This window comes from Colletes latitarsis, unplaced genomic scaffold, assembly GCF_051014445.1.
Source record: "Colletes latitarsis isolate SP2378_abdomen unplaced genomic scaffold, iyColLati1 scaffold0006, whole genome shotgun sequence".
Taxonomy (NCBI): Eukaryota; Metazoa; Arthropoda; class Insecta; order Hymenoptera; family Colletidae; genus Colletes; species Colletes latitarsis.
The window spans coordinates 31,567,135-31,593,862 of NW_027488366.1; positions in this window are offsets into that span (position 1 = coordinate 31,567,135).

A 26,728-nucleotide genomic window follows, 5' to 3' on the forward strand; every position below is an offset into this window, starting at 1 on the left:
TAGGTCTGGGATTTTGCTTCATCAGACTCATACTTTCGCATTCTTCACATACTTGTTGAACGGATCCTGGGTTTTTTCTGGTTTGGATCACGTAGTAATGTGGTATCACACTGAAACAGTCCATTAAACCTGGTTTCGATCAATATTTTAGAGGATAACGCATGTTAGATCTAGGTTAGGACTGGGATTTTCCCTCATCCGACACATACTTTCGGATATTTCACATACTTGTTGAACGGATCCTGGGTTTTTTCTGGTTTGGATCACGTAGTAATGTGGTACCAGACTGAAACATTCAATTAAACCTGGTCTTGATATATATTTTAGAGGATAACGCATGTTAGGTCTGGGTAAGGTCTAGGATTTGCCATCATCAGGCTCATAATTTCGCATATTTCTCATACTTCATGCCTAGATCCTGTGCTTTGTCTGGATTGGATCACGTAGTATTGTGGTACCACACTGAAACACTAAATTAAACCTGGTTTCGATCAATATTTTAGAGGATAACGCAAGTTTGGTCTGGGATAGGTGTGGGATTTGCCCACATCAGGGTCATATTTTCGCATTTTTCACATACTTGTAGAACAGATCCCTGGCTTTTTCAGGTTTGTATCACGTAGTAATGTGGCACCACACTGAAACAGTCGATTAAACCTGGTATCGATCAATATTTTAGAGGATAACGCAAGTTATGTCTGGGATAGGTCTGGGATTTGCCCTCATCAGGCTCATACTTTCGCGTTTTTCACATACTTGTTGAACAGATCCCGGGTTTTTTCTGGTATGGATCACGTAGTAATGTGGTACCACACTGAAACAGTCCATTAAACCTGGTTTCGATCAATATTTTATAGGATAGCGCATTTTAGGTCTGGGATAGGTCTGTGATTTGCCCTCATCAGGCTCATACTTTCGCATTCTTCACATACTTGTTGAACAGATCCTGGGTTTTTTCTGGTTTGGATCACGCAGTAAGGTGGCACCACACTGAAACAGTCCATTAAACCTGGTTTCGGTCAATATTTTAGAGAATAATTCATGTTAGGTCTAGGTTAGGTCTGGGATTTGCTCTCATCGGGCTCATTCTTTCGCATATTTCTCATACTTCATGGCTAGATCCTGGGCTATTTCTGGATTGCATCATGTAGTAATGTAGTACCACCCTGAAACAGTCAATTATACCTGGTTTCCATCAATATTTTAGAGGACAACGCGAGTTAGGTCTGGGATAGGTCTGGGATTTGCCCACATCAGGTTCATTCTTTCGCATTTTTCACATACTTGTTGAACAGATACTGGGTTTTTTCTGGTTTGGATCACGTAGTAATGTGGTACCACACTGAAACAGTCCATTCAACCTGGTTTCGATCAATATTTTAGAGGATAACCCATGTTAGGTCTAGGTTAGACCTGGGATTATAACTCATCAGACTCATACTTTCGCATTCTTCACATACTTGTTGAACGGATCCTGGGTTCTTTCTGGTTTGGATCACGTAGTAGTGTGGTACCAGACTGAAACATTCAATTAAACCTGGTCTTGATATATATTTTAGAGGATAACGCATGTTAGGTCTGGGTAAGGTCTAGGATTCGCCCTCATCAGGCTCATACTTTCGCTCACATCACATACATGTTGAACAGATCCTGGGTTTTTTCTGGTTTGGATCACGTAGTAATGTGGTACCACACTGAAACAGACCACTAAACCTGGTTTCGATCAATATTTTAGAGGATAACGCAAGTTATGTCTGGGATAGGTCTGGGATTTGCCCTCGTCAGGCTCATAGTTTCGCGTTTCTTACATACTTGTAGAACAGATCCTGGGTTTTTTCTGGTTTGGATCCCGTAGTAATGTGGTACCACACTGAAACAGTCCATTCAACCTGGTTTCCATCAATATTTTAGAGGATAACGCATGTTAGGTCTAGGTTAGGCCTGGGATTTGGCCTCATCAGGGTCATACTTTCGCAGTTTTAACATACATGTTGACCTAATCCAGGGTTTTTTCAGCTTTGGATCACGTAGTAATGTGGTACCACACTAAAACATTCAATTCAACCTGGTTTCGATCAATATTTTAAAGGATAACGCAAGTTTTGTCTGGGATAGGTCTGGGATTTGCCCTCATCAGGCTCATACTTTCGCGTTTTTCACATACTTGTTGAACGGGTCTTGGGTATTTTCTGGTGTGGATCACGTAGTAATGTGGTACCACACTGAAACAATCAATTAAACCTGGTCTTGATAAATATTTTAGAGGATAACGCATGTTAGGTCTGGGTTAGGTCTAGGATTTGCCCTCATCAGGCTCATACTTTCGCATATTTCTCATACTTCATGGCTGGATCCTGGGCTATTTCTGGATTGGATCACGTAGTAATGAGGTACCACACTGAAACAGTCAATTTAACCTGGTTTCGATCAATATTTTAGAGAATAATTTATGTTCGGTCTAGGTTAGGTCTGGGATTTGCTCTCATCTGGCTCATTTTAACGCATATTTCTCATACTTGATGGCTAGATCCTGGGCTTTTTCTGGATTGCATCACGTAGTAATGAAGTACAACACTGAAACAGTCAATTAAACCTGGTTTACATTAATATTTTAGAGGACATGTTAGGTCTAGGTTAGGCCTGGGATTTGCCCTCATCAGGGTCATACTTTCGCAGTTTTAACATACATGTTGACCTGATCGAGGGTTTTTTCTGCTTTGGATCACGTAGTAAAGTGGTACCACACTGAAACAGACCATTAAACCTGGTTTGGATCAATATTTTAGAGGATAACGCATGTTAGGTCTGGGTTAGCCCTGGGATTTTCACTCATCAGACTCATACTTTCGCATTCTTCACATACTTGTTGAACGGATCCTGGGTTTTTTCTGGTTTCGTTCACGTAGTAATGTGTTACCACACTGAAACATTCAATTAAACCTGGTCTTGATAAATATTTTAGAGGATAACGCATGTTAGGTGTGGGTTAGGTCTAGGATTTGCCCTCCTCAGGCTCATACTTTCGCATATTTCTCATACTCGTTGAACAGCTCCTGGGTTATTTTCTGGTTTGGATCACTTAGTAATGTGGTACCACACTGGGACAGTCGATTAAACCAGGTTTCAATCAATATTTTTCAGGATAACGCATGTTAGGTCTAGGCTAGGCCTGGGATTTTCACTCACCAGACTCATACTTTCGCATTCTTCACATACTTGTTGAACGGATCCTGCGTTTTTTCTGGTTTGGATCACTTAGTAATGTGGTACCACACTGGGACAGTCGATTAAACCAGGTTTCGATCAATATTTTTCAGGATAACGCATGTTAGGTCTAGGATAGGCCTGGGATTTTCAGTCACCAGACTCATACTTTCGCATTCTTCACATACTTGTTGAACGGGTCCTGGGTTTTTTCTGGTTTGGATCACGTAGTAATGTGGGGCCACATTGAAACAGTCCATTATACCTGGTTTCGATCAATATTTTTGAGGATAACGCATGATAGGTCTGGGTTAGGTCTAGGATTTGCCCTCATCAGGCTCATACTTTCGCATATTTCTCATACTTCATGGCTAGATCCTGGGCTATTTCTGCTTTGGATCACGTAGTAATGTGGTACCACATTGAAACAGTCCATTAAACCTGGTTTCGATCAATATTTTAGAAGATAACGCATGTTAGGTCTAGGTTAGGCCTGGGATTTGCCCTCATCAGACACATACTTTCGCATTCTTCACATACTTGTTGAACAGATCCTGGGTTTTTTTCTGGTTTGGATCACGTAGTTATGTGGTACCACACTGAAACAGTCGATTAAACCTGGTTTCGATCAATATTTTTGAGGATGACGCAAGTTAGGTCTGGCATAGGTCTGGGATTTGCCCTCATCAGGGTCACACTTTCGCATTTTTCACATACTTGTTAAACAGATCCTGGATTTTCTGGTTTGGATCACGCAGTAATGTGGTACCACACTGAAACAGTCCTTTAAACCTGGCTTCGATCAATATTTTTGAGGATAACGCATGTTAGGTCTAGGTTAGGCTTGGGATTTCCACTCATCAGACTCATACTTTCGCATTCTTCACATACTTGTTGAACGGATCCTGGGTTTTTACTGGTTTGGATCACGTAGTAATGTGGTACCACACAGAAACATTCAATTAAACCTGGTTTCGAGCAGTATTTTTGAGGATAGCGCATGTTAGGTCTAAGTTTGTCCTGCGATTTGCACTCATCAGTCTCATACTTTCGCATTCTTCAAATACTTGTCGAACGGATCCTGTGTTCTTACTGGTTTGGATCACGTAGTAAAGTGGTACCACACTGAAACATTCAATTAAACCTGGTCTTGATAAATATTTTAGAGGATAACGCATGTTAGGTCTGGGTAAGGTCTAGGATTTGCCCTCTTCAGGCTCATACTTTCGCATATTTCTAATACTTCATGGCTAGATCCTGGGCTCTTTCTGGATTGGATCACGTAGTAATGTAGTACCACACTAAGACAGTCAATTAAACCTGGTTTCCATCAATATTTTAGAGGATAACGCATGTTAGGTCTAGGTTAGGCCTGGGATTTGCCCTCATCAGGGTCATACTTTCGCAGTTTTAACATACATGTTGACCTGATCGAGGGTTTTTTCTGCTTTGGATCACGTAGTAAAGTGGTACCACACTGAAACAGACCATTAAACCTGGTTTGGATCAATATTTTAGAGGATAACGCATGTTAGGTCTGGGTTAGCCCTGGGATTTTCACTCATCAGACTCATACTTTCGCATTCTTCACATACTTGTTGAACGGATCCTGGGTTTTTTCTGGTTTCGTTCACGTAGTAATGTGTTACCACACTGAAACATTCAATTAAACCTGGTCTTGATAAATATTTTAGAGGATAACGCATGTTAGGTGTGGGTTAGGTCTAGGATTTGCCCTCCTCAGGCTCATACTTTCGCATATTTCTCATACTCGTTGAACAGCTCCTGGGTTATTTTCTGGTTTGGATCACTTAGTAATGTGGTACCACACTGGGACAGTCGATTAAACCAGGTTTCAATCAATATTTTTCAGGATAACGCATGTTAGGTCTAGGCTAGGCCTGGGATTTTCACTCACCAGACTCATACTTTCGCATTCTTCACATACTTGTTGAACGGATCCTGCGTTTTTTCTGGTTTGGATCACTTAGTAATGTGGTACCACACTGGGACAGTCGATTAAACCAGGTTTCGATCAATATTTTTCAGGATAACGCATGTTAGGTCTAGGATAGGCCTGGGATTTTCAGTCACCAGACTCATACTTTCGCATTCTTCACATACTTGTTGAACGGGTCCTGGGTTTTTTCTGGTTTGGATCACGTAGTAATGTGGGGCCACATTGAAACAGTCCATTATACCTGGTTTCGATCAATATTTTTGAGGATAACGCATGATAGGTCTGGGTTAGGTCTAGGATTTGCCCTCATCAGGCTCATACTTTCGCATATTTCTCATACTTCATGGCTAGATCCTGGGCTATTTCTGCTTTGGATCACGTAGTAATGTGGTACCACATTGAAACAGTCCATTAAACCTGGTTTCGATCAATATTTTAGAAGATAACGCATGTTAGGTCTAGGTTAGGCCTGGGATTTGCCCTCATCAGACACATACTTTCGCATTCTTCACATACTTGTTGAACAGATCCTGGGTTTTTTTCTGGTTTGGATCACGTAGTTATGTGGTACCACACTGAAACAGTCGATTAAACCTGGTTTCGATCAATATTTTTGAGGATGACGCAAGTTAGGTCTGGCATAGGTCTGGGATTTGCCCTCATCAGGGTCACACTTTCGCATTTTTCACATACTTGTTAAACAGATCCTGGATTTTCTGGTTTGGATCACGCAGTAATGTGGTACCACACTGAAACAGTCCACTAAACCTGGCTTCGATCAATATTTTTGAGGATAACGCATGTTAGGTCTAGGTTAGGCTTGGGATTTCCACTCATCAGACTCATACTTTCGCATTCTTCACATACTTGTTGAACGGATCCTGGGTTTTTACTGGTTTGGATCACGTAGTAATGTGGTACCACACAGAAACATTCAATTAAACCTGGTTTCGAGCAGTATTTTTGAGGATAGCGCATGTTAGGTCTAAGTTTGTCCTGGGATTTTCACTCATCAGTCTCATACTTTCGCATTCTTCAAATACTTGTCGAACGGATCCTGTGTTCTTACTGGTTTGGATCACGTAGTAAAGTGGTACCACACTGAAACATTCAATTAAACCTGGTCTTGATAAATATTTTAGAGGATAACGCATGTTAGGTCTGGGTAAGGTCTAGGATTTGCCCTCTTCAGGCTCATACTTTCGCATATTTCTAATACTTCATGGCTAGATCCTGGGCTCTTTCTGGATTGGATCACGTAGTAATGTAGTACCACACTAAGACAGTCAATTAAACCTGGTTTCCATCAATATTTTAGAGGATAACGCATGTTAGGTCTAGGATAGGCCTGGGATTTGCCCTCATCAGGGTCATACTTTCGCAGTTTTAACATACATGTTGACCTCATCGAGGGTTTATTCTGCTTTGGATCACGTAGTAAAGTGGTACCACACTAAAACAGTCAATTAAAGCTGGTTTCGACCAATATTTTAGAGGATAACGCACGTTAGGTCTGGGATAGGTCTGGGATTTGCCCTCATCAGGGTTATACTTTCGCAGTTTTAACATACATGTTGACCTCATCGAGGGTTTATTCTGCTGTGTATCACGTAGTAAAGTGGTACCACAGTAAAACAGTCAATTAAAGCTGGTTTCGTCCAATATTTTAGAGGATAACGCATGTTAGGTCTAGGTTAGGCTTGGGATTTCCACTCATCGGACTCATACTTTCGCATTCTTCACATACTTGTTGAACGGATCCTGGGTTTTTTCTGGTTTCGTTCACGTAGTAATGTGTTACCACACTGAAACATTCAATTAAACCTGGTCTTGATAAATATTTTAGAGGATAACGCATGTTAGGTCTAGGCTAGGCCTGGGATTTTCACTCACCAGACTCATACTTTCGCATTCTTCACATACTTGTTGAACGGATCCTGCGTTTTTTCTGGTTTGGATCACGTAGTAATGTGGTACCACACTGAAACATTCAATTAAACCTGGTTTCGAGTAATATTATTGAGGATAACGCATGTTAGGTCTACGTTAGTCCTGGGATTTTCTCTCATCAGTCTCATACTTTCGCATTCTTCACATACTTGTTGAACGGATCCTGGGTATTTACTGGTTTGGATCACGTAGTAATGTGGTACCACACTGAAACAGTCGATTAAACCAGGTTTCAATCAATATTTTTCAGGATAACGCATGTTAGGTCTAGGCCAGGCCTGGGATTTTCACTCACCAGACTCATACTTTCGCATTCTTCACGTACTTGTTGAACGGATCCTGGGTTTTTACTGGTTTGGATCACGTAGTAATGTGGTACCACACTGAAACATTCAATTAAACCTGGTCTTGATAAATATTTTAGAGGATAACGCATGTTAGGTCTGGGTTAGGTCTAGGATTTGCCCTCATCAGGCTCATACTTTCGCATATTTCTCATACTTCATGGCTAGATCCTGAGCTATTTCTGGATTGTATCACATAGTAATGTGGTACCACGCTGAAACAGTCAATTAAACCTGGTTTCGATCAATATTTTAGAGGATAACGCAAGTTAGGTCTGTGATAGGTCTGGGATTCGGCTTCATCAGGCTCATACTTTCGCGTTTTTCACATACTTGTTGAACTGATCCTGGGTACTTTCTGGTTTGGATCACGTAGTAATGTGGTACCACAGTGAAACAGTCGATTAAACCTGGTTTCGATCAATATTTTAGAGGATAACGAAAGTTAGGTCTGAGATAGGTCTGGGATTTGCACTCATCAGACTCATACTTTCGCACACTTCACATACTCGTTGAACAGATCCTGGGTTATTTTCTGGTTTGGATCACATAGTAATGTGGTACCACACTGGTACAGTCGATTAAACCAGGTTTCGATCAATATTTTTCAGGATAACGCATGTTAGGTCTAGGATAGGCCTGAGATTTTCACTCACCAGACTCATACTTTCGCATTCTTCACATACTTGTTGAACGGGTCCTGGGTTTTTTCTGGTTTGGATCACGTAGTAATGTGGGACCACATTGAAACAGTCCATTATACCTGGTTTCGATCAATATTTTTGAGGATAACGCATGATAGGTCTGGGTTAGGTCTAGGATTTGCCCTCATCAGGCTCATACTTTCGCATATTTCTCATACTTCATGGCTAGATCCTGGGCTATTTCTGGATTGGATCACGTAGTAATATGGTACGACACTGAAGCAGTCAATTAAACCTGGTTTCGATCAATATTTTAGAGGATAACGCAAGTTAGGTCTGGGATAGGTCTGGGACCCGCCCTCACCAGACTCATACTTTCGCATTCTTCACATACTCGTTGAACGGATCCTGGGTTTTTACTGGTTTGGATCACGTAGTAATGTGGTACCATACTGAAACATTCAATTAAAGCTGGTTTTGATAAATATTTTAGAGGAAAACGCGTGTTAGGTCTGGGTAACGTCTAAGATTTGCCCTCATCAGGCTCATACTTTCGCATATTTCTAATACTTCATGGCTAGATCCTGGGCTATTTCTGCTTTGGATCACGTAGTAATGTGGTACCACATTGAAACAGTCCATTAAACCTGGTTTCGATCAATATTTTAGAAGATAACGCATGTTAGGTCTAGGTTAGGCCTGGGATTTGCCCTCGTCAGACACATACTTTCGCATTCTTCACATACTTGTTGAACAGATCCTGGGTTTTTTTCTGGTTTGGATCACGTAGTTATGTGGTACCACACTGAAACAGTCGATTAAACCTGGTTTCGATCAATATTTTTGAGGATGACGCAAGTTAGGTCTGGCATAGGTCTGGGATTTGCCCTCATCAGGGTCACACTTTCGCATTTTTCACATACTTGTTAAACAGATCCTGGATTTTCTGGTTTGGATCACGCAGTAATGTGGTACCACACTGAAACAGTCCACTAAACCTGGCTTCGATCAATATTTTTGAGGATAACGCATGTTAGGTCTAGGTTAGGCTTGGGATTTCCACTCATCAGACTCATACTTTCGCATTCTTCACATACTTGTTGAACGGATCCTGGGTTTTTACTGGTTTGGATCACGTAGTAATGTGGTACCACACTGAAACATTCAATTAAACCTGGTTTCGAGCAGTATTTTTGAGGATAGCGCATGTTAGGTCTAAGTTTGTCCTGGGATTTTCACTCATCAGTCTCATACTTTCGCATTCTTCACATACTTGTCGAACGGATCCTGTGTTCTTACTGGTTTGGATCACGTAGTAAAGTGGTACCACACTGAAACATTCAATTAAACCTGGTCTTGATAAATATTTTAGAGGATAACGCATGTTAGGTCTGGGTAAGGTCTAGGATTTGCCCTCTTCAGGCTCATACTTTCGCATATTTCTAATACTTCATGGCTAGATCCTGGGCTCTTTCTGGATTGGATCACGTAGTAAAGTGGTACCACAGTAAAACAGTCAATTAAAGCTGGTTTCGACCAATATTTTAGAGGATAACGCATGTTAGGTCTGGGATAGGTCTGGGATTTGCCCTCATCAGACTCATAGTTTCGCACACTTCACATACTCGTTGTACAGATCCTGGGTTTTTACTGGTTTGGATCACGTAGTAAATTGGTACCACACTAAAACAGTCAATTAAAGCTGGTTTCGACCAATATTTTAGAGGACAACGCAAGTTAGGTCTGGCATAGGTCTGGGATTTGCCCTCATCAGGGTCATACTTTCGCATTTTTCACATACTTGTTGAACGGATCCTGTGTTTTTACTGGTTTGGATCACGTAGTAATGTGGTACCACACTGAAACATTCAATTAAACCTGGTCTTGATAAATATTTTAGAGGATAACTCATGCTAGGTCTAGGTTAGGCCTGGGATTTGCCCTCATCAGACTCATACTTTCGGATATTTCACATACTTGTTGAACAGATCCTGGGTTTTTTCTGGTTTGGATCACGCAGTAATGTGGTACCACACTGAAACAGTCCACTCAACCAGGTTTCGATCAATATTTTAGAGGATAACGCATGTTATGTCTAGGTTAAGCCTGGGATTTGCCCTCATCAGGCTCATTCTTTCGCATATTTCTCATACTTGATGGCTAGATCCTGGGCTTTTTCTGGATTGGATCACGTAGTAATGTAGAGCCACACTGAAACAGTGAATTAACTCTGGCTTCGATCACTATTTTAGAGGATGACGCATGTTAGGTCTGGGATAGGTCTGGGATTTTCACTCATCAGACTCATACTTTCGCATTCTTCACATACTTGTTGAACGGATCCTGTGTACTTACTGGTTTGGATCACGTAGTAATGTGGTACCACACTGGAACAGTCAATTAAACCTGGTTTCGATCTATATTTTAGAGGATAACGCATGTTAAGTCTGGGATAGGTCTGGGATTTGCCCTCATCAAGCTCATACTTTCGCGTTTTTCACATTCTTATTGTACAGATCCTGGGTTTTTTCTGGTTTGGATCACGTAGTAGTGCGGTACCACACTGAAACAGTCCAATAAACCTGGTTTCGATCAATATTTTACAGGATAACGCATGTTAGGACTAGGTTAGGCCTGGGATTTGCCCTCATCAGGGACATACTTTCGCAGTTTTAATATACATGTTGACATGATCGAGGGTTTTTTCTCCTTTGGATCACGTAGTAAAGTGGTACCACACTAAAACAGTCAATTAAACCTGGTTTCGATCAATATTTTAGAGGATAACGCAAGTTATGTCTGGGATAGGTCTGGGATTTGCCCACATCAGACTCATACTTTCGCATTCTTCACATACTTGTTGAACGGATCCTGGGTTTTTTCTGGTTTCGATCATGTAGTAATGTGGTACCACACTGGAACAGTCCATTAAACCTGGTTTCGATCAGTATTTTAGAGAATAACGCATGTTAGGTCTTGGTTAGGTCTGGGATTTGCTCTCATCAGGCTCGTACTTTCGCATATTTCTCATAGTTGATGGCCAGATTCTGGGCTTTTTCTGGTTTGGATCACGTAGTAATGTGGTACCACACTGAAACAGTCCATTAAACCTGGTTTCGATCAATATTTTTGAGGATAACGCATGTTATGTCTAGGTTAGGCCTGTGATTTGCCCTCATCAGACACATACTTTCGCATTCTTCACATACTTGTTGAACGGATCCTGGGTTTTTTCTGGTTTGGATCTCGTAGTAATGTGGTAGCACACTGAAACAGTCCAATAAACCTGGTTTCGATCGATATTTTAGAGGATAACGCATGTTATGTCTAGGTTAGGCCTGGGATTTGCCCTCATCAGACACATGCTTTCGCATTCTCCACATACTTGTTGAACAGATCCTGGGTTTTTTCAGGTTTGGACACATAGTAATGTGGTACCTCACTGAAACATTCAATTAAACCTGGTCTTGATAAATATTTTAGAGGATAACGCATGTTAGGTCTGGGTTAGGTCTAGGATTTGCCCTCATCAGGCTCATACTTTCGCATTCTTCACATACTTGTTGAACGGATCCTGGGTTTTTTCTGGTTTGGATCACGTAGTAATGTGGTAGCACACTGAAACAGTCCATTAATCCTGGTTTCGATCAATATTTTAGAGGATAACGCATGTTCTGTCTAGGTTAGGCCTGGGATTTGCCCTCATCAGACACATACTTTCGCATTCTTCACATACTTGTTGAACGGATCCTGGGTTTTTTCTGGTTTGGATCACGTAGTAATGTGGTACCACACTGAAACTGTCGATTAAACCTGCTTTCGATCAATATATTTGAGAATTACTCATGTTAGGTCTAGGTTAGGTCTGGGATTTGCTCTCATCAGGCTCGTACTTTTGCAAATTTCTCATACTAGATGGCCTGATTCTGTGCTTTTTCTGGTTTGGATCCCGTAGTAATGTGGTACCACACTGAAACTGTCGATTAAACCTGCTTTCGATCAATATATTTGAGAATTACTCATGTTAGGTCTAGGTTAGGTCTGGGATTTGCCCTCATCAGGCTCATACTTTCGCATTCTTCACATACTTGTTGAACGGATCCTGGGTCTTTCTGGTTTGGATCACGAAGTAATGTGGTAGCACACTGAAACAGTCCATTAATCCTGGTTTCGATCAATATTTTAGAGGATAACGCATGTTCTGTCTAGGTTAGGCCTGGGATTTGCCCTCATCAGACACATACTTTCGCATTCTTCACATACTTGTTGAACGGATCCTGGGTTTTTTCAGGTTTGGATCACGTAGTAATGTGGTACCACACTGAAACATTCAATTAAACCTAGTCTTGATAAATATTTTAGAGGATAACGCATGTTAGGTCTGGGTTAGGCCTGTGATTTGCCCTCATCAGACACATACTTTCGCATTCTCCACATACTTGTTGAACAGATCCTGGGTTTTTTCAGGTTTGGATCACGTAGTAATGTGGTACCACACTGAAACATTCAATTAAACCTGGTCTTGATAAATATTTTAGAGGATAACGCATGTTAGGTCTGGGTTAGGTCTAGGATTTGCCCACTTCAGGCTCATACCTTCGCATATTTCTCATACTTGATGGCTAGACCCAGGGCTTTTTCTGGAAAGGATCAGGTAGTAATGTGGTACCACACTGAAGCAGTCGATTAAACCTGGTTTCGATCAATATCTTTGAGGATAACGCATGTTAGGTCTAGGTTAGGCCCGGGATTTTCCCTCATCAGGGTCATATTTCCGCGTTCTTCACATACTTGTTGAACAGATCCTGGGTATTTTTCTGGTTTCGATCACGCAGTAATGTGGTACCCCACTGAAACAGTCGGTTAAACCTGGTTTCGATCAATATTTTAGAGAATAGCTCATGTTAGGTCTAGGTTAGGTCTGGGATTTTCCTTCATCAGACTCATACTTTCGCATTCTTCACATACTTGTTGAACGGATCCTGGGTTTTTTCTGGTTTCGATCATGTAGTAATACGGTACCACACTGGAACAGTCCATTAAACCTGGTTTCGATCAGTATTTTAGAGAATAACGCATGTTAGGTCTTGGTTAGGTCTGGGATTTGCTCTCATCAGGCTCGTACTTTCGCATATTTCTCATAGTTGATGGCCAGATTCTGGGCTTTTTCTGGTTTGGATCACGTAGTAATGTGGTACCACACTGAAACAGTCCATTAAACCTGGTTTCGATCAATATTTTTGAGGATAACGCATGTTATGTCTAGGTTAGGCCTGTGATTTGCCCTCATCAGACACATACTTTCGCATTCTTCACATACTTGTTGAACGGATCCTGGGTTTTTTCTGGTTTGGATCACGTAGTAATGTGGTAGCACACTGAAACAGTCCATTAATCCTGGTTTCGATCAATATTTTAGAGGATAACGCGTGTTCTGTCTAGGTTAGGCCTGGGATTTGCCCTCATCAGACACATACTTTCGCATTCTTCACATACTTGTTGAACGGATCCTGGGTTTCTTCTGGTTTGGATCACGTAGTAATGTGGTACCACACTGAAACTGTCGATTAAACCTGCTTTCGATCAATATATTTGAGAATTACTCATGTTAGGTCTAGGTTAGGTCTGGGATTTGCTCTCATCAGGCTCGTACTTTCGCAAATTTCTCATACTAGATGGCCTGATTCTGTGCTTTTTCTGGTTTGGATCACGTAGTAATGTGGTACCAGACTGAAACATTCAATTAAACCTGGTCTTGATATATATTTTAGAGGATAACGCATGTTAGGTCTGGGTAAGGTCTAGGATTTGCCATCATCAGGCTCATAATTTCGCATATTTCTCATACTTCATGCCTAGATCCTGTGCTTTGTCTGGATTGGATCACGTAGTATTGTGGTACCACACTGAAACACTAAATTAAACCTGGTTTCGATCAATATTTTAGAGGATAACGCATGCTAGGTCTAGGTTAGGTCTGGGATTTGCTCTCATCAGGCTCATACTTTCGCATATTTCTCATTCTTGTTGGCCAGATCCTGGGCTTCCACTGGTTTGGATCACGTAGTAATGTGATGCCACAACAAACCGGTCAATTAAACCTGGTTTCGATCAATATTTTAGAGGATAACGCAAGGTATGTCAGGGATAGATCTGGGGATTTGCCCTCATCAGGCTCATACTTTCGCGTTTTTCACATTCTTATTGAACAGATCCTGGGTTTTTTCTGGTTTGGATCACGCAGTAATGAGGTACCACACCGAAACAGTTCATTAAACCTGGTTTCGATCAATATTTTAGAGGATAACCCATGTTAGGTCTAGGTTAGACCTGGGATTATCACTCATCAGACTCATACTTTCGCATTCTTCACATACTTGTTGAACGGATCCTGGGTTTTTTCTGGTTTGGATCACGTAGTAGTGTGGTACCAGACTGAAACATTCAATTAAACCTGGTCTTGATATATATTTTAGAGGATAACGCATGTTAGGTCTGGGTAAGGTCTAGGATTTGCCCTCATCAGGCTCATACTCCCGCGTTTTTCACATACTTGTTGAACAGATCCTGGGTTTTTTCTGGTTTGGATCCCGTAGTAATGTGGTACCACACTGAAACAGTCCGTTAAACCTGGTGTCGATCAATATTTTAGAGGATAACGCATGTTAGGTCTAGGTTAGGCCTGGGATTTGCCCTCTTCAGTGTCATACTTTCGCAGTTTTAACATACATGTTGACCTAATCGAGGGTTTCTTCTGCTTTGGATCACGTAGTAAAGTGGTACCACACTAAAACAGTCCATTAAACCTGGTTTCGATCAATATTTTAGAGGTTAACGCATGTTAGGCCAAGGTTAGGCCTGGGATTTGCCCTTATCAGACTCATACTTTCGCATTCGTCACATACTTGTTGAACGGATCCTGGGTTTTTTCTGGTTTGGACCACGTAGTAATGTGGTACCACACTGAAACAGTCGATTAAACCTGGTTTCGATCAATATTTTAGAGGATAACGCAAGTTATGTCTGGGATAGGTCTGGGATTTGCCCGCATCAGGCTCATACTTTCGCGTTTTTCACATACTTGTTGAACAGATGCCGGGTTTTTTCTGCTATGGAAAACGTAGTAATGTGGTACCACACTGAAAGAGTCCATTAAACCTGGTTTCGATCAATATTTTATAGGATAGCGCATGTTAGGTCTGGGATAGGTCTGGGATTTGCCCTCATCAGGCTCATACTTTCGCATTTTTCACATACTTGTTGAACAGATCCTGTGTTTTTACTGGTTTGGATCACGTAGTAATGTGGTACCACACTGAAACATTCAATTAAACCTGGTCTTGATAAATATTTTAGAGGATAACTCATGCTAGGTCTAGGTTAGGCCTGGGATTTGCCCTCATCAGACTCATACTTTCGGATATTTCACATACTTGTTGAACAGATCCTGGGTTTTTTCTGGTTTGGATCACGCAGTAATGTGGTACCACACTGAAACATTCAATTAAACCTGGTCTTGATAAATATTTTAGAGGATAACGCATGTTAGGTCTGGGTTAGGTCTAGGATTTGCCCACTTCAGGCTCATACCTTCGCATATTTCTCATACTTGATGGCTAGACCCAGGGCTTTTTCTGGAAAGGATCAGGTAGTAATGTAGAGCCACACTGAAACAGTGAATTAACTCTGGCTTCGATCACTATTTTAGAGGATGACGCATGTTAGGTCTGGGATAGGTCTGGGATTTTCACTCATCAGACTCATACTTTCGCATTCTTCACATACTTGTTGAACGGATCCTGTGTACTTACTGGTTTGGATCACGTAGTAATGTGGTACCACACTGGAACAGTCAATTAAACCTGGTTTCGATCAATATTTTAGAGGATAACGCATGTTAAGTCTGGGATAGGTCTGGGAGTTGCCCTCATCAAGCTCATACTTTCGCGTTTTTCACATTCTTATTGTACAGATCCTGGGTTTTTTCTGGTTTGGATCACGTAGTAGTGCGGTACCACACTGAAACAGTCCAATAAACCTGGTTTCGATCAATATTTTACAGGATAACGCATGTTAGGACTAGGTTAGGCCTGGGATTTGCCCTCATCAGGGACATACTTTCGCAGTTTTAATATACATGTTGACATGATCGAGGGTTTTTTCTCCTTTGGATCACGTAGTAAAGTGGTACCACACTAAAACAGTCAATTAAACCTGGTTTCGATCAATATTTTAGAGGATAACGCAAGTTATGTCTGGGATAGGTCTGGGATTTGCCCACATCAGACTCATACTTTCGCATTCTTCACATACTTGTTGAACGGATCCTGGGTTTTTTCTGGTTTCGATCATGTAGTAATGTGGTACCACACTGGAACAGTCCATTAAACCTGGTTTCGATCAGTATTTTAGAGAATAACGCATGTTAGGTCTTGGTTAGGTCTGGGATTTGCTCTCATCAGGCTCGTACTTTCGCATATTTCTCATAGTTGATGGCCAGATTCTGGGCTTTTTCTGGTTTGGATCACGTAGTAATGTGGTACCACACTGAAACAGTCCATTAAACCTGGTTTCGATCAATATTTTTGAGGATAACGCATGTTATGTCTAGGTTAGGCCTGTGATTTGCCCTCATCAGACACATACTTTCGCATTCTTCACATACTTGTTGAACGGATCCTGGGTTTTTTCTGGTTTGGATCTCGTAGTAATGTGGTAGCACACTGAAACAGTCCAATAAACCTGGTTTCGATCGATATTTTAGAGGATAACGCATGTTATGTCTAGGTTAGGCCTGGGATTTGCCCTCATCAGACACATGCTTTCGCATTCTCCACATACTTGTTGAACAGATCCTGGGTTTTTTCAGGTTTGGACACATAGTAATGTGGTACCTCACTGAAACATTCAATTAAACCTGGTCTTGATAAATATTTTAGAGGATAACGCATGTTAGGTCTGGGTTAGGTCTAGGATTTGCCCTCATCAGGCTCATACTTTCGCATTCTTCACATACTTGTTGAACGGATCCTGGGTTTTTTCTGGTTTGGATCACGTAGTAATGTGGTAGCACACTGAAACAGTCCATTAATCCTGGTTTCGATCAATATTTTAGAGGATAACGCATGTTCTGTCTAGGTTAGGCCTGGGATTTGCCCTCATCAGACACATACTTTCGCATTCTTCACATACTTGTTGAACGGATCCTGGGTTTTTTCTGGTTTGGATCACGTAGTAATGTGGTACCACACTGAAACTGTCGATTAAACCTGCTTTCGATCAATATATTTGAGAATTACTCATGTTAGGTCTAGGTTAGGTCTGGGATTTGCTCTCATCAGGCTCGTACTTTCGCAAATTTCTCATACTAGATGGCCTGATTCTGTGCTTTTTCTGGTTTGGATCCCGTAGTAATGTGGTACCACACTGAAACTGTCGATTAAACCTGCTTTCGATCAATATATTTGAGAATTACTCATGTTAGGTCTAGGTTAGGTCTGGGATTTGCCCTCATCAGGCTCATACTTTCGCATTCTTCACATACTTGTTGAACGGATCCTGGGTCTTTCTGGTTTGGATCACGAAGTAATGTGGTAGCACACTGAAACAGTCCATTAATCCTGGTTTCGATCAATATTTTAGAGGATAACGCATGTTCTGTCTAGGTTAGGCCTGGGATTTGCCCTCATCAGACACATACTTTCGCATTCTTCACATACTTGTTGAACGGATCCTGGGTTTTTTCAGGTTTGGATCACGTAGTAATGTGGTACCACACTGAAACATTCAATTAAACCTAGTCTTGATAAATATTTTAGAGGATAACGCATGTTAGGTCTGGGTTAGGCCTGTGATTTGCCCTCATCAGACACATACTTTCGCATTCTCCACATACTTGTTGAACAGATCCTGGGTTTTTTCAGGTTTGGATCACGTAGTAATGTGGTACCACACTGAAACATTCAATTAAACCTGGTCTTGATAAATATTTTAGAGGATAACGCATGTTAGGTCTGGGTTAGGTCTAGGATTTGCCCACTTCAGGCTCATACCTTCGCATATTTCTCATACTTGATGGCTAGACCCAGGGCTTTTTCTGGAAAGGATCAGGTAGTAATGTGGTACCACACTGAAGCAGTCGATTAAACCTGGTTTCGATCAATATCTTTGAGGATAACGCATGTTAGGTCTAGGTTAGGCCCGGGATTTTCCCTCATCAGGGTCATATTTCCGCGTTCTTCACATACTTGTTGAACAGATCCTGGGTATTTTTCTGGTTTCGATCACGCAGTAATGTGGTACCCCACTGAAACAGTCAGTTAAACCTGGTTTCGATCAATATTTTAGAGAATAGCTCATGTTAGGTCTAGGTTAGGTCTGGGATTTTCCTTCATCAGACTCATACTTTCGCATTCTTCACATACTTGTTGAACGGATCCTGGGTTTTTTCTGGTTTCGATCATGTAGTAATACGGTACCACACTGGAACAGTCCATTAAACCTGGTTTCGATCAGTATTTTAGGGAATAACGCATGTTAGGTCTTGGTTAGGTCTGGGATTTGCTCTCATCAGGCTCGTACTTTCGCATATTTCTCATAGTTGATGGCCAGATTCTGGGCTTTTTCTGGTTTGGATCACGTAGTAATGTGGTACCACACTGAAGCAGTCGATTAAACCTGGTTTCGATCAATATCTTTGAGGATAACGCATGTTAGGTCTAGGTTAGGCCCGGGATTTTCCCTCATCAGGGTCATATTTCCGCGTTCTTCACATACTTGTTGAACAGATCCTGGGTATTTTTCTGGTTTGGATCACGTAGTAATGTGGTAGCACACTGAAACAGTCCATTAATCCTGGTTTCGATCAATATTTTAGAGGATAACGCATGTTCTGTCTAGGTTAGGCCTGGGATTTGCCCTCATCAGACACATACTTTCGCATTCTTCACATACTTGTTGAACGGATCCTGGGTTTCTTCTGGTTTGGATCACGTAGTAATGTGGTACCACACTGAAACTGTCGATTAAACCTGCTTTCGATCAATATATTTGAGAATTACTCATGTTAGGTCTAGGTTAGGTCTGGGATTTGCTCTCATCAGGCTCGTACTTTCGCAAATTTCTCATACTAGATGGCTTGATTCTGTGCTTTTTCTGGTTTGGATCCCGTAGTAATGTGGTACCACACTGAAACTGTCGATTAAACCTGCTTTCGATCAATATATTTGAGAATTACTCATGTTAGGTCTAGGTTAGGTCTGGGATTTGCTCTCATCAGGCTCGTACTTTCGCAAATTTCTCATACTAGATGGCCTGATTGTGTGCTTTTTCTGGTTTGGATCACGTAGTAATGTGGTACCAGACTGAAACATTCAATTAAACCTGGTCTTGATATATATTTTAGAGGATAACGCATGTTAGGTCTGGGTAAGGTCTAGGATTTGCCATCATCAGGCTCATAATTTCGCATATTTCTCATTCTTGTTGGCCAGATCCTGGGCTTCCACTGGTTTGGATCACGTAGTAATGTGATGCCACACTAAACCGGTCAATTAAACCTGGTTTCGATCAATATTTTAGAGGATAACGCAAGGTATGTCAGGGATAGATCTGGGGATTTGCCCTCATCAGGCTCATACTTTCGCGTTTTTCACATTCTTATTGAACAGATCCTGGGTTTTTTCTGGTTTGGATCACGCAGTAATGAGGTACCGCACCGAAACAGTTCATTAAACCTGGTTTCGATCAATATTTTAGAGGATAACCCATGTTAGGTCTAGGTTAGACCTGGGATTATCACTCATCAGACTCATACTTTCGCATTCTTCACATACTTGTTGAACGGATCCTGGGTTTTTTCTGGTTTGGATCACGTAGTAGTGTGGTACCAGACTGAAACATTCAATTAAACCTGGTCTTGATATATATTTTAGAGGATAACGCATGTTAGGTCTGGGTAAGGTCTAGGATTTGCCCTCATCAGGCTCATACTCCCGCGTTTTCACATACTTGTTGAACAGATCCTGGGTTTTTTCTGGTTTGGATCCCGTAGTAATGTGGTACCACACTGAAACAGTCCGTTAAACCTGGTGTCGATCAATATTTTAGAGGATAACGCATGTTAGGTCTAGGTTAGGCCTGGGATTTGCCCTCTTCAGTGTCATACTTTCGCAGTTTTAACATACATGTTGACCTAATCGAGGGTTTCTTCTGCTTTGGATCACGTAGTAAAGTGGTACCACACTAAAACAGTCCATTAAACCTGGTTTCGATCAATATTTTAGAGGTTAACGCATGTTAGGCCAAGGTTAGGCCTGGGATTTGCCCTTATCAGACTCATACTTTCGCATTCGTCACATACTTGTTGAACGGATCCTGGGTTTTTTCTGGTTTGGACCACGTAGTAATGTGGTACCACACTGAAACAGTCGATTAAACCTGGTTTCGATCAATATTTTAGAGGATAACGCAAGTTATGTCTGGGATAGGTCTGGGATTTGCCCGCATCAGGCTCATACTTTCGCGTTTTTCACATACTTGTTGAACAGATGCCGGGTTTTTTCTGCTATGGAAAACGTAGTAATGTGGTACCACACTGAAAGAGTCCATTAAACCTGGTTTCGATCAATATTTTATAGGATAGCGCATGTTAGGTCTGGGATAGGTCTGGGATTTGCCCTCATCAGGCTCATACTTTCGCATTTTTCACATACTTGTTGAACAGATCCTGGGTTCTTTCTGGTTTGGATCACGCAGTAATGTGGTACCACACTGAAACAGTCCATTAAACCTGGTTTCGATCAATATTTTAGAGGATAACGCATGTTCTGTCTAGGTTAGGCCTGGGATTTGCCCTCATCAGACACATACTTTCGCATTCTTCACATACTTGTTGAACGGATCCTGGGTTTTTTCAGGTTTGGATCACGTAGTAATGTGGTACCACACTGAAACATTCAATTAAACCTAGTCTTGATAAATATTTTAGAGGATAACGCATGTTAGGTCTGGGTTAGGCCTGTGATTTGCCCTCATCAGACACATACTTTCGCATTCTCCACATACTTGTTGAACAGATCCTGGGTTTTTTCAGGTTTGGATCACGTAGTAATGTGGTACCACACTGAAACATTCAATTAAACCTGGTCTTGATAAATATTTTAGAGGATAACGCATGTTAGGTCTGGGTTAGGTCTAGGATTTGCCCACTTCAGGCTCATACCTTCGCATATTTCTCATACTTGATGGCTAGACCCAGGGCTTTTTCTGGAAAGGATCAGGTAGTAATGTGGTACCACACTGAAGCAGTCGATTAAACCTGGTTTCGATCAATATCTTTGAGGATAACGCATGTTAGGTCTAGGTTAGGCCCGGGATTTTCCCTCATCAGGGTCATATTTCCGCGTTCTTCACATACTTGTTGAACAGATCCTGGGTATTTTTCTGGTTTCGATCACGCAGTAATGTGGTACCCCACTGAAACAGTCGGTTAAACCTGGTTTCGATTAATATTTTAGAGAATAGCTCATGTTAGGTCTAGGTTAGGTCTGGGATTTTCCTTCATCAGACTCATACTTTCGCATTCTTCACATACTTGTTGAACGGATCCTGGGTTTTTTCTGGTTTCGATCATGTAGTAATATGGTACCACACTGGAACAGTCCATTAAACCTGGTTTCGATCAGTATTTTAGAGAATAACGCATGTTAGGTCTTGGTTAGGTCTGGGATTTGCTCTCATCAGGCTCGTACTTTCGCATATTTCTCATAGTTGATGGCCAGATTCTGGGCTTTTTCTGGTTTGGATCACGTAGTAATGTGGTACCACACTGAAACAGTCCATTAAACCTGGTTTCGATCAATATTTTTGAGGATAACGCATGTTATGTCTAGGTTAGGCCTGTGATTTGCCCTCATCAGACACATACTTTCGCATTCTTCACATACTTGTTGAACGGATCCTGGGTTTTTTCTGGTTTGGATCACGTAGTAATGTGGTAGCACACTGAAACAGTCCATTAATCCTGGTTTCGATCAATATTTTAGAGGATAACGCATGTTCTGTCTAGGTTAGGCCTGGGATTTGCCCTCATCAGACACATACTTTCGCATTCTTCACATACTTGTTGAACGGATCCTGGGTTTCTTCTGGTTTGGATCACGTAGTAATGTGGTACCACACTGAAACTGTCGATTAAACCTGCTTTCGATCAATATATTTGAGAATTACTCATGTTAGGTCTAGGTTAGGTCTGGGATTTGCTCTCATCAGGCTCGTACTTTCGCAAATTTCTCATACTAGATGGCTTGATTCTGTGCTTTTTCTGGTTTGGATCCCGTAGTAATGTGGTACCACACTGAAACTGTCGATTAAACCTGCTTTCGATCAATATATTTGAGAATTACTCATGTTAGGTCTAGGTTAGGTCTGGGATTTGCTCTCATCAGGCTCGTACTTTCGCAAATTTCTCATACTAGATGGCCTGATTCTGTGCTTTTTCTGGTTTGGATCACGTAGTAATGTGGTACCAGACTGAAACATTCAATTAAACCTGGTCTTGATATATATTTTAGAGGATAACGCATGTTAGGTCTGGGTAAGGTCTAGGATTTGCCATCATCAGGCTCATAATTTCCTATATTTCTCATACTTCATGCCTAGATCCTGTGCTTTGTCTGGATTGGATCACGTAGTATTGTGGTACCACACTGAAACACTAAATTAAACCTGGTTTCGATCAATATTTTAGAGGATAACGCATGCTAGGTCTAGGTTAGGTCTGGGATTTGCTCTCATCAGGCTCATACTTTCGCATATTTCTCATTCTTGTTGGCCAGATCCTGGGCTTCCACTGGTTTGGATCACGTAGTAATGTGATGCCACACTAAACCGGTCAATTAAACCTGGTTTCGATCAATATTTTAGAGGATAACGCAAGGTATGTCAGGGATAGATCTGGGGATTTGCCCTCATCAGGCTCATACTTTCGCGTTTTTCACATTCTTATTGAACAGATCCTGGGTTTTTTCTGGTTTGGATCACGCAGTAATGAGGTACCACACCGAAACAGTTCATTAAACCTGGTTTCGATCAATATTTTAGAGGATAACCCATGTTAGGTCTAGGTTAGACCTGGGATTATCACTCATCAGACTCATACTTTCGCATTCTTCACATACTTGTTGAACGGATCCTGGGTTTTTTCTGGTTTGGATCACGTAGTAGTGTGGTACCAGACTGAAACATTCAATTAAACCTGGTCTTGATATATATTTTAGAGGATAACGCATGTTAGGTCTGGGTAAGGTCTAGGATTTGCCCTCATCAGGCTCATACTCCCGCGTTTTTCACATACTTGTTGAACAGATCCTGGGTTTTTTCTGGTTTGGATCCCGTAGTAATGTGGTACCACACTGAAACAGTCCGTTAAACCTGGTGTCGATCAATATTTTAGAGGATAACGCATGTTAGGTCTAGGTTAGGCCTGGGTTTTGCCCTCTTCAGTGTCATACTTTCGCAGTTTTAACATACATGTTGACCTAATCGAGGGTTTCTTCTGCTTTGGATCACGTAGTAAAGTGGTACCACACTAAAACAGTCCATTAAACCTGGTTTCGATCAATATTTTAGAGGTTAACGCATGTTAGGCCAAGGTTAGGCCTGGGATTTGCCCTTATCAGACTCATACTTTCGCATTCGTCACATACTTGTTGAACGGATCCTGGGTTTTTTCTGGTTTGGACCACGTAGTAATGTGGTACCACACTGAAACAGTCGATTAAACCTGGTTTCGATCAATATTTTAGAGGATAACGCAAGTTATGTCTGGGATAGGTCTGGGATTTGCCCGCATCAGGCTCATACTTTCGCGTTTTTCACATACTTGTTGAACAGATGCCGGGTTTTTTCTGCTATGGAAAACGTAGTAATGTGGTACCACACTGAAAGAGTCCATTAAACCTGGTTTCGATCAATATTTTATAGGATAGCGCATGTTAGGTCTGGGATAGGTCTGGGATTTGCCCTCATCAGGCTCATACTTTCGCATTTTTCACATACTTGTTGAACAGATCCTGGGTTCTTTCTGGTTTGGATCACGCAGTAATGTGGCACCACACTGAAACAGTCCATTAAACCTGGTTTCGGTCAATATTTTAGAGAATAATTCATGTTAGGTCTAGGTTAGGTCTGGGATTTGCACTCATCAGGCTCATACTTTCGCGTTTTTCACATTCTTATTGAACAGATCCTGGGTTTTTTCTGGTTTGGATCACGCAGTAATGTGGTACCACACTGAAACAGTTCATTAAACCTGGTTTCGATCAATATTTTAGAGAATCATTCATGTTAGGTCTAGGTTAGGTCTGGGATTTGCTCTCATCGGGCTCATTCTTTCGCATATTTCTCATACTTCATGGCTAGATCCTGGGCTATTTCTGGATTGCATCATGTAGTAATGTAGTACCACCCTGATACAGTCAATTAAACCTGGTTTCCATCAATATTTTAGAGGACAACGCGAGTTAGGTCTGGGATAGGTCTGGGATTTGCCCACATCAGGTTCATACTTTCGCATTTTTCACATACTTGTTGAACAGATACTGGGTTTTTTCTGGTTTGGATCACGTAGTAATGTGGTACCACACTGAAACAGTCCATTAAACCTGGTTTCGATCAATATTTTAGAGGATAACGCAAGTTATGTCTGGGATAGGTCTGGGATTTGCCCTCATCAGGGTCATATTTTCGCGTTTTTCACATACTTGTTGAACAGATCCTGGGCTATTTCTGGATTGCATCATGTAGTAATGTAGTACCACCCTGATACAGTCAATTAAACCTGGTTTCCATCAATATTTTGGAGGACAACGCGAGTTAGGTCTGGGATAGGTCTGGGATTTGCCCACATCAGGTTCATATTTTCGCGTTTTTCACATACTTGTTGAAAAGATCCTGGGCTATTTCTGGATTGCATCATGTAGTAATGTAGTACCACCCTGATACACTCAATTAAACCTGGTTTCCATCAATATTTTAGAGGACAACGCGAGTTAGGTCTGGGATAGGTCTGGGATTTGCCCACATCTGGTTCATACTTTCGCATTTTTCACATACTTGTTGAACAGATACTGGGTTTTTTCTGGTTTGGATCCCGTAGTAATGTGGTACCACACTAAAACAGTCCATTAAACCTGGTTTTGATCAATATTTTATAGGATAGCGCAAGTTAGGTCTGGGATAGGTCTGGGATTTGCCCTCATCAGGCTCATACTCTCGCGTTTTTCACATACTTGTTGAACAGATCCTGGGTTTTTTCTGGTTTGGATCCCGTAGTAATGTGGTACCGCACTGAAACAGTCCGATAAACCTGGTTTCGATCAATATTTTAGAGGATAACGCATGTTAGGTCTAGGTTAGGCCTGGGATTTGCCCTCATCAGTGTCATACTTTCGCAGTTTTAACATACATGTTGACCTAATCGAGGGTTTCTTCTGCTTTGGATCACGTAGTAAAGTTGTACCACACTAAAACAGTCCATTAAACCTGGTTTCGATCAATATTTTAGAGGATAACGCATGTTAGGTCGAGGTTAGGCCTGGGATTTGCCCTTATCAGACTCATACTTTCGCATTCTTCACATACTTGTTGAACGGATCCTGGGTTTTTTCTGGTTTGGACCACGTAGTAATGTGGTACCACACTGAAACAGTCGATTAAACCTGGTTTCGATCAATATTTTTGTGGATAACGCATGTTAGGTCGAGGTTAGGCCTGGGATTTGCCCTCATCAGACTCATACTTACGCACACTTCACATACTTGTTAAACAGATCCTGGGTTTTTTCTGCTTTGGATCACGTAGTAGTGTGGTACCACACTGAAACAGTCGATTAAACCTGGTTTCGATCAATATTTTAGAGGATAGCGCATGTTAGGTCTGGGATAGGTCTGGGATTTGCCCTCATCAGGCTCATACTCCCGCGTTTTTCACATACTTGTTGAACAGATCCTGGGTTTTTTCTGGTTTGGATCCCGTAGTAATGTGGTACCACACTGAAACAGTCCATTCAACCTGGTTTCGATCAATATTTTAGAGGATAACCCATGTTAGGTCTAGGTTAGACCTGGGATTATCACTCATCAGACTCATACTTTCGCGTTTTTCACATACTTGTTGAACAGATCCTGGGTTTTTTCTGGTTTGGATCACGTAGTAATGTGGTACCACACTGAAACAGTCCATTAAACCTGGTTTCGATCAATATTTCAGAGGATAACGCAAGTTATGTCTGGGATAGGTCTGGGATTTGCCCTCGTCAGGCTCATAGTTTCGCGTTTCTTACATACGTGTAGAACAGATCCTGGGTTTTTTCTGGTTTGGATCCCGTAGTAATGTGGTACCACACTGAAACAGTCCATTCAACCTGGTTTCGATCAATATTTTAGAGGATAACGCATGTTAGGTCGAGGTTAGGCCTGGGATTTGCCCTTATCAGACTCATACTTTTTTTTTTTTTTTTTTTTTTTTTTTTTTGTCGTGGGGAAAATCTTCGAAAGACTCCCTCCCACCTCCTTGGGGAGAGGTTGGAGGGGTGTGTGGGATTCCCCGCGCCCGTACAACGACAG